Source organism: Triturus cristatus, chromosome 6 (assembly GCF_964204655.1).
Source record: "Triturus cristatus chromosome 6, aTriCri1.1, whole genome shotgun sequence".
NCBI lineage: Eukaryota > Metazoa > Chordata > Amphibia > Caudata > Salamandridae > Triturus > Triturus cristatus.
In genome coordinates, this window is record NC_140589.1 from 892,126,944 (window position 1) to 892,140,198 (window position 13,255).

Genomic DNA, 13,255 nt, shown 5'->3' on the forward strand with positions numbered 1-13,255 from the left:
AATTTGGCTCCCCAGTTACAAAGTCAGCAACTCTGGGCATAACGCCATGGCAGTACTCTATGATTTTGTCACCCGATACATACTTTGTTTATTACTTATATGTCCTCATCGCTATTTTGATTTGGGCTCAGAATGTCGGCAGTCGGGTTTCCATTATGAGGGCGCATGTCGGAATGGGTAAGTAACTTAGCTGGGTCAGTTAAACGCATTTTCAATCTATAAAAATAATAATAAGTAAATAATTCGCCAATATACTAGCCTTTAAACAATTCGAACTGGCATACTGTCAGCCAATCGAAGCCAGCCTCTTAGAGAGAAACCAGCTTTAGCTTTAACCAATGGGAGACAGTGTATTACTAGCCAATCAGAGACCACACTGTCCAGCGAACGGAAGTGAAGAGGGAAAACGTAAAATACTGAATAAGATCGCCGTCTTCAGGTAAAGGCACATGTTATTTCCAAACCACGCAGCAACCAATTCATTCTTCTTTAAGTCATGCCCCGGGACGAAAGGGAGCACGGACGGAAATGCCTTACAGTGGTAGCGCTGTGCACGTGCAGGAACCTAGGCTGCTGAGCTCTATATAAGTTGTATGCGTCGCGCTTGCGCACTAGGGTGTACCCGCAGCTAGCGTGTGTTCTTGCGGTCACTGCACCCTTCAGAGCAGATACGTAGGTGCTGTCACTGTCGGTAGGAGAGCGTCAGGATTGCTGGTAGCTGTTTGTCTACCTTGGTTCCTGGAGCCCAACAGCAGATCACATGCACTGCATTGTTTTCCCATGTATTGTGGTATTTGTAGTCCAGTGTATCCAATAATAAAATCGGGACTACAACTCCCTGATACAAAGAAAGTGCATGCCCTGGCAAACCTAACCTAATGCAGCATGAATCTGGGAAACTATGGGCGATAGGTGCTCTGCGCTTACTCCGGCATACCGCGTCACAACTTAGTTAACTGTCTGCTGGCATCTGCAGAGGGCTTTTCCCCAGTACTCACTTCAAATATTACTTTAGGCTGCGCTTTGTTATAGGTGGGGGAAAGTGCCAGAGATCGAAACATGGGGCATCTTGACACCTCATTCATTTTCAGATTTAGCTGACTGTCAGGGAATGCAAACGTACTCTCTGCACCACTTACCAATTTGCCCGAGACATGAACATATTTATAAGAAGTCGGTTTTAGAAGTACTTTCAATGGAAACATAGAAGTGCAGGTAACTTATACCAGAGTACCTGCGCACGCCTGAGAAGTGCCGGTACTCTCCAATTAAAAGTATTGCACCTCTGTAGTGCTGAGAATGCAGGTACTCTTCTTCCGAATAACGAAGTGCGGGTACTCAGTATTAGACAGTATTGGCACATTTAAAGTACAGGCCGTAGCTTTTTATACACACATTTGCTTGTAATTATTCTGATTGTAATTTATATAGCACTCAAACTATAAATTGCTTAAATTAACTTAATTCCCTTGCCCTCAACAATATTTTTTCCACTAACCATATATGGACATTTTCAGTTAAAACATGTACTTACGCCCTTGCAGGTTAAACACAACTTCTTTGCTGCAGGCACATAACCCCCTAAGCGTTATTTTACAGAAGTGTACAGATTAGTTATCGAAATGTTTTATTAACCTGTACTAATAAAACAATTATTCACACTTACCAGTATGGCCAACACAAGCTCTTCCTATGTCAGTCCCAAAAAGAAATACCAAAGTCTATAAACCTAACACAAACAATTTTGTTCTCACCTAACCCAAGCGGGTAGCAGGAGAGCAGGACTGTGACAAGGAAGAATATCGTTTGGAGTAATGAAGCTGTAGCGGTCTAGTTGTGGTCACGTCACGTTGACGTGACGTAGGCGGCCATGTTGGCGCCGGGGTGTGCGCGCGGCATTAGCGCGCTAAGCAGCCACAGGGAGAGAGTGCCGGCCGGCGCTCCTCGGTACGATTCTAGACTAACAATAAATAAACATAGCGGTATCTGTACAACGTGCCTCGAGTGATTATTGAACACATTACAGTGGCGACGAGGTCGGGACGGAGACCGGACTGACGCGGGTACATAGGAGGAGGCAACACTCCACGTGGCCCCACGAGGCGAAGGAAGACGCGCAAGTAGGTGACAAGGAAAAAACGGAACACCAGACAGGCCTGCCTGGAGCGGTGGAGCCACGGGGGGAACGTCGGACGATCCGAGTCACGGAGCAACCGAGGAGCGTGGCAGTGCCACAGCATAGCACACGAGCTGCATATAAGCCACAGGGACGAAGCAAGCCGCTAACGGCCAAGAGCACACGCGCCACCTTCACACATTCCACGCACTGGGAGCGCTGCGCTGGCTACCAAGGAGGAAGAAGTGGGGTCTAGTAATAAGAGCCCCCAGAGAATCGAGCACACAGGGAACAACGACAACACCCCAGGCAGCCCCCCGAGCAAAGCCACCGACGGAACGAGCGCCAAGGAAGTGAAGATGAGTACCCCGGCAGGGTACGCGATTGCACCCGTGCAATTCCTAACGAAACCCGGAGACCCACTGATGAAATGGGAGGACTGGAAGGAATATATAGACAACTTCATAGGGGTCCTGGAGGATGAAAATGAAGAGAAGTTCACTCCTCAGAGAAAGAAACGCATCTTGCTACTAAATCTGGGCCCAGAAGGACTGAGAATATACAAGAGTCTGGTACCAACGAAGAGAGAGGACACGGACGACGATGTGTATGCGCAGGCGGTGGAAGACCTAGATGAGCGATACCGCCCCACCATCTGTGTTTCAGTGGATAGATATAACTTTCAGCAAAGGAAACAAAAGGTGGGGGAATCCATCGAAGAGTATGTAGCAGCGCTGAGGAAGCTAGCAGCCCCGTGTAAGTACGCACTGTGGGAAGATGAATTCATAAAAGACCAGGTGATCATGCACACTACTAGTGCAAACGTGCAAGACAAGCTGTGGGCGAGCGGGGACACCACACTCAAGGAAGTAATGGTCATAGTGAAGAGGGCAGAACTCTCGAGGAGGTGCGCCGAGGCCACCAAAAAGGAGGCGGTCACTCCAACCATGGTGAACAGGATACAGGAAGAAGATCACCGCAAGGACCAGAAAAACAAACTACCCACGGCCAAAGGGATTAGCAGATGGCAAGGGAAACAAGCGGACAGCGTGAACAAGAGAACGTGCTACAGGTGTGGAAGTTGGTCCCACGAAGCCCACGACAGACGCTGCCCGGCGTTCCGAGCCAAATGCCTGCACTGCGGCATCATGGGGCACTACGAGAAGGTGTGTCGGAAGAAACAACAGAAAGGAGTGGTGAAATACGTTGACCACAGCACAGAAGACCTGGAGGAAGCCCCAGAGGAAGAAGTGGTCACCGTCTTATGTATATACGATCAAGTATTGAGCGTAGACGACAAGAGATCAACCAAACCAGTCCTAGAGATGTCCATGGGCGGCATCACCATTTCAGTAGTGGCAGACACCGGATCCCCATTTACCATTATACAGAGAGCGGTGTGGGAAGGACAGTTCCAAACCAAGTTAGGCCCTGAGCTGGAGAAACTATACATATACGACCAGTTACCTACAATGGGGATCGCATTCCCATGCTAGGCTTCCGACGTCTACTGTTCGAGTTCAGAGGCCGATCCGCGTGGTGCAAACTGTATGTGGCCGAGAAAGGACCCTCCGTCCTAGGATGGTTAGACCAGGGCGACCTAGGCATAAAACTCGACCCAGGAGGGAAGGAACAAATCCTGCTCACAGAACAGGAGGAATGGCCGGACATGAACAGATGGAAGAAGAACTACCCAAAAGTGTTTGGGGGCACTGTAGGGAAAATGGAGAAATTTCAGCATAAAATAGTGCTTAAGGATGGAGCCACACCAGTGGCACACAAAGCGAGGAATGTGCCCATTGCAGTAAGGGAAGCCGTCCAGACAGAACTCCAAGACCTGGAGAAGAAGGGCATTATAGAACCCATTACCTGCGCCGAATGGCTGGCGCCCTTGGTGGTCGTGATGAAACCCAACGGGAAGGTCAGGCTCTGCGTGGACCTGAGAGAACTCAATAAAAACATAGTGGTGGAGAAGTTTCCCCTTCCCAAGATAGAGGAGATGTTAGCAAAAACCAGAGGAGTTCAGTGGTACTCCACCATTGACCTTACATCCGCTTACCACCAGGTAGCCCTACACCCGGACAGCAAAAGCCTGACATCGTTCATCACCCCGTTTGGGTGTTACAGATTCTGTCGCATGCCGTTCGGGCTAGCCTCAGCGGCAGCCGTCTTTCAGAAGATGATGCACCAATTGTTCAGAGACTGCGAGGATGTACAGTACTTCCAGGACGATATTTTAGTGATGGGGAGAGATAGAAGAGATCATGACCGAAAACTAGACAAAGTACTACAGACACTGGAAGCCAAAGGTCTCACGGCAGAGTGGTCGAAATGTCGGTTGGGACTGCAATCGGTAACCTATTTAGGCCATGAAATTGGGCGACAGGGGATCACACCCAAGACGGAGAACGTGAAAGCGATCGCTGAAGCACCACCCCCCAAGAACAAGGAGGAGGTCAGATCGTTCCTGGGGATGGCGGAGTACTATAGTAAATTCGTGGTACACTTCGCATCCAAAACCTACAACATGAGGAGGCTGACCAGGGAGAGCACGGTGTTCCAGTGGACACCAGAAGCCCAAGCGGAATTTGAAGTCATCAAAAAGGGAATCCTGGAAGCCATACCGCTCAAGGGGTACGACCCACAAGGCGCCACCATACTCATCACTGACGCCAGTGACAAGGGATTAGGCGCTGTACTCATGCAAGACCGAGGAAGAGGGGACACGGAGACAATCAGCTTCGCCTCCAGAGCATTGACGGAAACAGAAGGCAAGTACAGTGTCATCGAGAAGGAGATGTTAGCGGTTGTGTGGGCCATGACGAGGTTCCGGCAGTTCTTATGGGGTACCCGGTTTCGGCTCAAGACTGACCACAAACCGTTAGTGAAAGTATTAACATCGGGCGGGCACGCCAGCGCCACACCCCGGATATCGAAGATGTCCTTAAAACTGTTGGAATTCAGATATGATGTGGAGTACATCCCTGGAAACAAGAACCGAGTGGCGGACTACTTGAGTCGAGCGGCGGCCATGGAGCCGGGAGAAGAGGACCCAGCGGACAGAGGAGAGATGGTAGCCCTCGTAGAGGACCAAGAGAAGATAATCAGCATACAAGAGTGGACTGAAGCCTATGAAGAAGATTCTGACCTGGTGGAAGCAAAAGCGCTCATCACACAAGGGTGGCCTGACAAGAAAAAGGTGAAACCCAACCTCAAACCATTCTATGAAGTGAAGGAAGAACTGACCGTAGGAGACAAGGGCATATTCATCTACCGGGGAGACAGAGTAATCCCCCCCACGAAGCTCATCAACAAGCTGCTGGACTTATTACACGAAGGCCACCTTGGCATAGGAAAACTCAAGGCCAGATCGAAACAGAACTACTGGTGGCCAGGTATGGACGTAAGAGCAGAGAGACATGTCAGAGAGTGTCCCCAATGTCAAGGGGCCGACAAAACATTGAGACCACTACGTCCAGCCCTTGGGAAATTCGACACTCCCTCAAACCCGTGGGAAGAGTTGTCAATAGACATTCTAGGACCGGTGCTGGACGACCAGGGCATACAGAACTACGTGTGCGTCCTCATCGACCGTTATTCCAAATGGCCAGAAATAAAGGTGAGCGAATCCATGGACACGGAGAACATCCTGGAGTTTCTATCGGAAACATTCACCCGAGAAGGAATTCCCAAGTCCATCTTAAGCGACAATGGACCACAGTTCACGTCGGAAAGATGGAAACAATTCATGGGTAGAAATGGCATCTCTGTAAAGCACACGGCCATATACCATCCGGCAGGCAGCGGTCTGGTGGAACGATTTAACAGAGTGGTGATGGGGGCTATACAAGCGGCCATCACCTGTAATAAAGACTGGAAGAAAGCGTTGGAGAACATGGTATGGGCCTACAGAATAACGCCCACAAGCACAGGGTACAGCCCGTTTCAAATATTGAGAGGTCGTGAACCCTTCACGCACGACAACAGAATCTGGAAGGAGAAGGTGGTGACCAGCGAATGGTCCCCGGCGGTAGTAAGAGCAAATCTGGAGAGAGCACAAGCCACCTACACCAACAACTATAACAAGAGGAGGAATGTGAAGGACACTCATTTAGAGAGAGGAGAATGGGTGAGAGTAAAGCTGGCGACCCTACAAAGGAAGGGAGACAGCAAGTACAGCAAGCCGATGCAGGTTAAGGAAGTCTATGATCGAGCGGCCCTGCTCAGTGATGGGAACGTGTGGTCGCAGGACCGCATGGCCCGGTGCAACAAGATATTGAGATGGGAACAGTGGGATCCGGAAGGTGAAGACAGGGAAGACCTGGATGAAGAGAACAAGAGGGGCGGAAGTGAACAAATGGGAGACGCAGGTGCAGGAGAGGAGCAAGAAGGCGTGTTAAGGGGTGAGACCCCAGTGGTAGAGATGGACAGGCCAAGTGGCAATATGAACAGCGGAGGAGCGATGAGTGGAGGAACAGAAATCGAGGAAATGCAGAGCCAAGGGGCTCGAGGGAACATTGGTAAGGTGACCAGGAGTGGAAGGCAAGTTGTAAGGCCTTCCAGGTTCCGAGACTTTGAACTAACCTGCGAACTGTAAGTGACTTTATTTCGGTTTGGTAAAAGGGGGAGATATGTAGCGGTCTAGTTGTGGTCACGTCACGTTGACGTGACGTAGGCGGCCATGTTGGCGCCGGGGTGTGCGCGCGGCATTAGCGCGCTAAGCAGCCACAGGGAGAGAGTGCCGGCCGGCGCTCCTCGGTACGATTCTAGACTAACAATAAATAAACATAGCGGTATCTGTACAACGTGCCTCGAGTGATTATTGAACACATTACAGAAGCATACTTGTAAGTAATCCAACTAGCACCTCTTCATCAGCCTTCGTCGTCCCAGTCTTAACCACTTGAGTGTATGCCCAAGATAAATCAAATTGCTTCAGAAATTGAATAACCATGTTCACACAAGTTACTGCTTACCCTACCTCTGAAGTCTCTGGAAGGCCTGGATTGTTGAATGTACTAAACACACTGTATGTCTAGTTAAGATCTAAAGATTTTGCTTGTAAATACAGACTGACCCCAGAGACTATCATTCAGAGTGATTGTACAGGAATTTTATGCACAATCTCCCACAAATAGATATGTGGAAGACAGGAGTTTTCTCTATAAGGATGAGATTTGGTTCTATTTTGAATGTTGTAATGTCTTGTCCTACTTTGTTGAATCTTTGTATATAGCAAAATAGTATGTTCTATGTTTAATGTATCACAATAACTCTATTTTATTCTGGTTGAAATATGAATACCTGAGAGATCCAATAAAAGAAAAATCTCGAAATATTCGAGATGTGTCAATTATTAATTAATGTAATCATTAGAACTGATTTTTTTTTTTATCTCTCCCGGATTCTCATCTGTTTTCTTTTCCTACTTATTGGTCCTTGAGAAGTGGGGTTACTAGGGCTTCCCCTATTTTGTTGCTCCACACAAGTTACTGCAGCACCCAGTGATATTTATTAAATTCAAGAAAAGCAAAATGGTATGACTGCTGATAACACAGTCCCACCAATGAGAAGGAAAACACTTCCCCATTCGAGTTCTAAAATGTTAAATACAAATTTTTGGCGAACCCCCAAATCACAGCTGTCCTTTAGTGAAGCCCCTTTGAAAGCATCCCAGTTCAAGTAAATGCTCCTGGTAGATCTGTCCTGCACATTAGACAGCAAGAGAACACCTGCTTTAGCGTTTCAAGAGAAATTGTGTTTTTGTATCCACCTGCTGAAAGAAGAGGTACAGGGCTTATGAACTTTACAACAGAGGTCTTCAAACGTTTGTTGGCTAAACCTTTTTACACGTCGAGCCCCTCCCTCCTTCCCCCCTCACCCCCATCACCACCTGACAAAAAAGTTCTGGAAACTGGTACTCTGCATCATTGATGGCCATTCCCTCCTGCAGAGCCCAGGTCATATATGGCAAATAATATTAAATAAAGTAAGAGTTATTAGTAAACTGAAGTTTTTGTAGTGCTTGTGCTTATTATAAAGTTCAAATGAAAAGTCTCCAAGAAAAAATTTGCATAAAAAATTACATTGGTGCTTTATTTTTCACATAAAACACAACATTTAGGATTGATTAGTAAAAAGACTCCCAAAACACAGGTGAGGGGGGTGCCTGTTTTTATCCACAGAGACAGTCAATGTGTGGATGGATTCTTGCTTCTGCCATCCTTTGGTTGTGCTCCACTTCCAGTCTTGAGCAGTACCTGGAAACGGGAGTGCTCACAACATTTTGTAAAAATTTTTTTGCAGTTTTATATAGCGCATACATAACCCGAAGGTATTGGGGCACTTCATAGGAGCATCTTTTCCATTACACAAGCACACATTCATTTTTTGTACGCACAGGGAGATTAAGTGATTTGCCTAAAATCACAGGATGTTGAGCAGACACCAAGAATTGAACCTGGTTCCTTAGCTCCACAGTCATCAACTCTGGCTCTTGCACCACGTCCTTGCCCCTAAACAAGATATCAGAAAAGGGGTTCCACAAAACATACTTTCTGACGCAATTGAAAAATCCATGATTATGTGGAGTATGGCCAGGTGTTGTCATTCCAGTAGGAGGCCAGCCACAGTTTTCTAAGAAGACCTAAGGGACATTTACATCATACACATGTGATATAAGTGATTCAAGAGGATATATACATCTTTATTCTTTAGCAGCATCAAGAGTCAATTTGTTAGCATAGTTGGCTTATAAAGAAGAGCTCCTTCCAAAGCTTCAGAAATAGCTGCACAAGAAAGCATTTAAATTTGGTGTATGAAAGAAGTGAGGACAGATGGTAGGCATACTTCACAATATTTGTTATATTACGCATGTGGGCTCAGCTGTAGGATTGGGACATGTTAAATAAGCACCAGCGACTTTAATCAAGGTCAAATTAATTTTTCGTAAGTCACTAGTAAATTAAGTGATTTTGCTCAGGATCACATGATGTTGAGCCGGTGCCAGGACTCGAACCTGGGTCCCCAGAACCTATGGCATTAATGCCAAATCCGCTTCTCCTTGAAACATCCAACGTTCCCACTCTTAGTGGGATGAAGGGGAAAGGAGCGAGGCTTTAAAAAAAAAATTCCAAAAAGCTCTTCACTCTTACCTCCCAGACAATGGAATCTTCAGGAAGGTTACAACCATTGTAAATTCCTTGCAGTGAAATGCAGTAGTAAGAATAGGACATTAGTTCACTGTCTTATGAACAGGTTTTCATGGTGCAACATTGATAGTGTTGCAATTGAGGCAGTAACATTAGGGTACTTCTATAAGCCACAATCTTGCACAGGACATGGTTTTGCATCTCAATCTGTTAAAACATTGCACGATTTCCTAATACCAACCTTCAACCGCTTCTCTCCCCTAGATCATGTAGATTGACTACATCCGTTGTCCCCTATTTATGTTGGACAAACTAAACATGACCTAAAATGTAGACAGATTGAAATTCCTGTGAGAGGTATGGATAAACAAGTATTGTCTATGGCGTCCTTGGTAGCCAGTTTCAATTTGCCTGATCTTGTACAACCAGTATTATCTCTGCCTAATATTTTTTTAAAAGGGGAGGTGGGTCAATCTGTGGCAATAATTGAGAGAATCACGAGATCTCAGGGTGCTTGTGAGCCAGCCACCCACTGCACAGAGGGAGTGACTGGTAGTCCTAATAGTAGCTTCACATTTGGCAGTCTTTTCTGGAACATTGCTGGCTTGTCCAACAAGGTAAAATCTGCATAGTGGATCGCTTTCGTTGAAAAATATAATATCATATGTTTGCAAGAAACCTGGATGAGAGAGTTTGCCCACGTTAATGGCTATGTTTCTATCCATACACCAGCTAAAGTTGCTTTAGGTGGTCATGCCAAGGGAGGACTATTAACACTGGTCTCAACCACACTGTCTGGCCAAATAGGCAAGACTGAGCTTCATTCACCACACTCTCAGATCATCAATATTCTTATTAGGAAAAAGGTGACACTAAATCTTGTTAGTTTTTTTATCATAATAATTTTAATAGTAAAAATACCGACATTGCTCAGGAACTAGAAACTCTATTGAGTAGACACATCCAGGAGATAAATATGGAATTTGTAGTGCTATGGGGAGGTGATTTTAATTGTAAACTCTGCCCCCTCTCAAAACACTCTGCCTGCCATTTGATAGATGGAGATAGAGATGGCGGCTGTCACTTTTACCATAATCCTTGTGGAAATCTTTTTAATTCATTATTGTCAAGATTTTTACTTTTTCTAACATTGGACCTTAAGCAAACTGGATGGTACTGATTTAGTCTCATTTGTCGGTAGAGGATCAGGGACCCTAATTGTTTTTATTGCTCTGTCCAATTATTTTAAACCGTACTCTGTGACTTTTACTATCCACAGAATGTGCATCAGTGATCATTTTCCACTATCATTGGAATTAAAGACACAAATCAATGATCTAGTTGTATCTGTCAAATCGAGCATTATGATCTTTGTTAAAAATAAGGGGCTATTACGAAAGTGGTCTACCATAAAACCCAATCTTGTTTTGCAGCAGGTTATAAAATCTAACCTGAGGCAAGTTTTAGACTGTCTGAAGGACATCTTAAATCCTCCATCTATGCTAACTTATGATCCCAATATGCGATGCCAGAGGGAAAAAAAAGTGGTTTAATAGTGATTGCACACCTTCACATAACAATTTAATTAAGTCTCTGAAGGTAAAACCCCGAAATAAACTGGAGGTAAGACAGTCACATACTGAATATAAACAGGCATTAGAGAGGCGTAAAATAGAAATAAGGCAAGAAGCTTGGGAGCAACTTTATATAGCATGCCTGAGTAGAGACTCAGAGCTATTCTGGCAAACTGTTAATCAGGATTATTTCAACATCCCCACCAATTGTAAATTGACGCCACAATCATGCCCGATACCTGGGTAGAAAATGTTTCCAGCTTATACAAAAACGATAGTGAGCCGCATCCCAGCGCTAACCTTAAATATGGGGCATTAACATTGGCATGCCCGACATTAGATGAGGTAGAAAGGGCCCTAAATCAGACTGTGAGGAATACGCTCTCTGGCCCAGATGGCATTCCTGCGGACCTCTTTTTAGCTAATCTCCCACTGTGGCTCCCACTTTTAACCAACATTCTAAGCTGTTATGCGATCCAGGGTCCCCCTGATTCATGGAGAACTGTGATAATAGTCCCTATCTTTAAAAAGGGGGACAGGTCGAACCCGAATTGTTATCGACCTATCTCCCTAATTGATTGCACCTGCAAATTAATGGGCAGGGTAATATTAGAGCGGCTGGAGGCCTGGGCAATTGATAGTGGGAAGTTCTCAGATATTCAATACGGTTTCAGGAGAGGCCTAGGCACTATAGAACAATGCCTCAATCTGCACCTGGTCATAGGCAAATACACTCTAGCCAAGCCCAGGTCACTCTATTCAGGGTTCATGAACCTGACGTCGGCCTTTGACTGGGTGCAGAGAGGAAGGCTTTGGGAGAAGATGCTGGGCATGGGCATTGAACCAGCTATTGTTAATTTTTTAGCAGCCATGCATCAAGATGTGACGGGGAGAGTTCGATATGGTGCAGGTGGCGAACTCATGACCCCAGTAAAAATGACCCGTGGAGTTCGCCAAGGTCTGCGTTCTTGCACCATTTTTATTCTGTCTATATACAAACAACCTAGAAAATCATATTAAACATGGTAATGTAGATGTTCCCATGATAGGTCGCAGGTTGTTACCTGCCTTATTATATGCCGATGATTGTGTCCTAATGTCAAGAACGGGTGAGGGGCTGCAGCGGCTTTTAACCAGGTTTAATGATTTTATGACTGACCTTGGTTTGAAAACTAATGTCGGGAAATCCCACATTATGGTGGTGGGAAATTAGAGACTATGGGTCTGGTGGATTGTCTTCATAAACCAGAGATCATTGTTAAGACATCAAAAGTGAAGTTGAAAAAGGATCTTTTAACATACTTCTATTCAACCAGAAGAACTATAGAGATAGAAAAAAAAGGGCCGTAGAACACTCATTGCTAGTCTGCACTCCAGGTATTGAACCTTATCTTTCATTTTATTTTAGTCATGCTAAATTGTTTTATCAAATAAGATTCAGGTTTGGTATTTTACATTTTCTTGTTTCATATCCACGTAAAGTTTACTGTGATGATAAGCTGGACCCGTGTCCATGTGACTCAGAGTCGGTCCAAAGTACCTTACATTTCATGTTTTTTTGTAAACTTTATACTGAACCTAGGCGTGTCTTTTTAATTCCTCTTTTAAAAGTTTTCAATATAAGAAAGTGTTGGGCCGCATTATATTACCTCCAGCTTTTAAGAGATGAATTTACCTGTTTAAGGATTTACAGATACATCTCCTCTGCTGTTCGGTTGCGGGATATTGTCGGAAAATGATTTTTTAAATTATCTTTATTTTGTGCTTAGCTTTTAAAGAGGCTTCTTTGCGGAAACACTCACTCATGATATTTTGAAAAGGAAATTGTTACTGTCATGGAATTATTATGAGTTGTGTATATTTCATCCATTTGTTTTCGGTTTTAATTGTTTTTAAGATGTACCCTATTATGGTTGAGATTCAATCGAATAAAGATCTTTGACTGACTGACTGACTGAAATGCAGTAGCTGCGGGGGTACAAACCAGGATAAACTTGAGGGGGAAGGGTTCAAGAGCAAAGCGAACGGCAGCAACCAGATGTTAAATTCAGCAACCACGAGGCAAAAGGCAACAATGAAGAAGTGCTGTTTCATCAGCAAAGTTGAAGTATTTTGTAGCTTTATGTAAACAAAATTTGCGCCACTCCCTGGCATCTCTCCTGTCGTCCCGTTCATTGGAGGAACGTCAGTGCTGACGTCAAAGCAGTGCTCTGCTGCTTGAACTACATGCTGATTGGCAGTTCTGAATGACTACTCCAATCAGAGAGCCTAACTCGAGATGGGGGTATGAAAAACAGGCAGAAAGTGTACTTCCAATGTGGGGAGAAACCAGGGGCGCAACTAGACCCGAACTTCGGGGGGGGGGGGGGGCTAAGACTCCCAGCTGGGGCTGGCTCTAACACTGGTCGTGCACG

General features: G+C 45.3%; 1 protein-coding gene across 1 annotated transcript in view; it reads left to right on the forward strand.

Annotated features, from left to right (window-relative positions):
• Positions 1 to 359: 359 nt before the first annotated feature.
• TFB1M (transcription factor B1, mitochondrial) overlaps positions 360 to 13,255 on the forward strand; it is a 437,604-nt gene continuing 424,708 nt past the window's right edge. The window contains exon 1 of the mRNA XM_085611532.1: positions 360 to 439. The gene's annotated coding sequence lies outside the window, so the exon portion shown is untranslated. The remainder of the gene's footprint in view (positions 440 to 13,255) is intronic.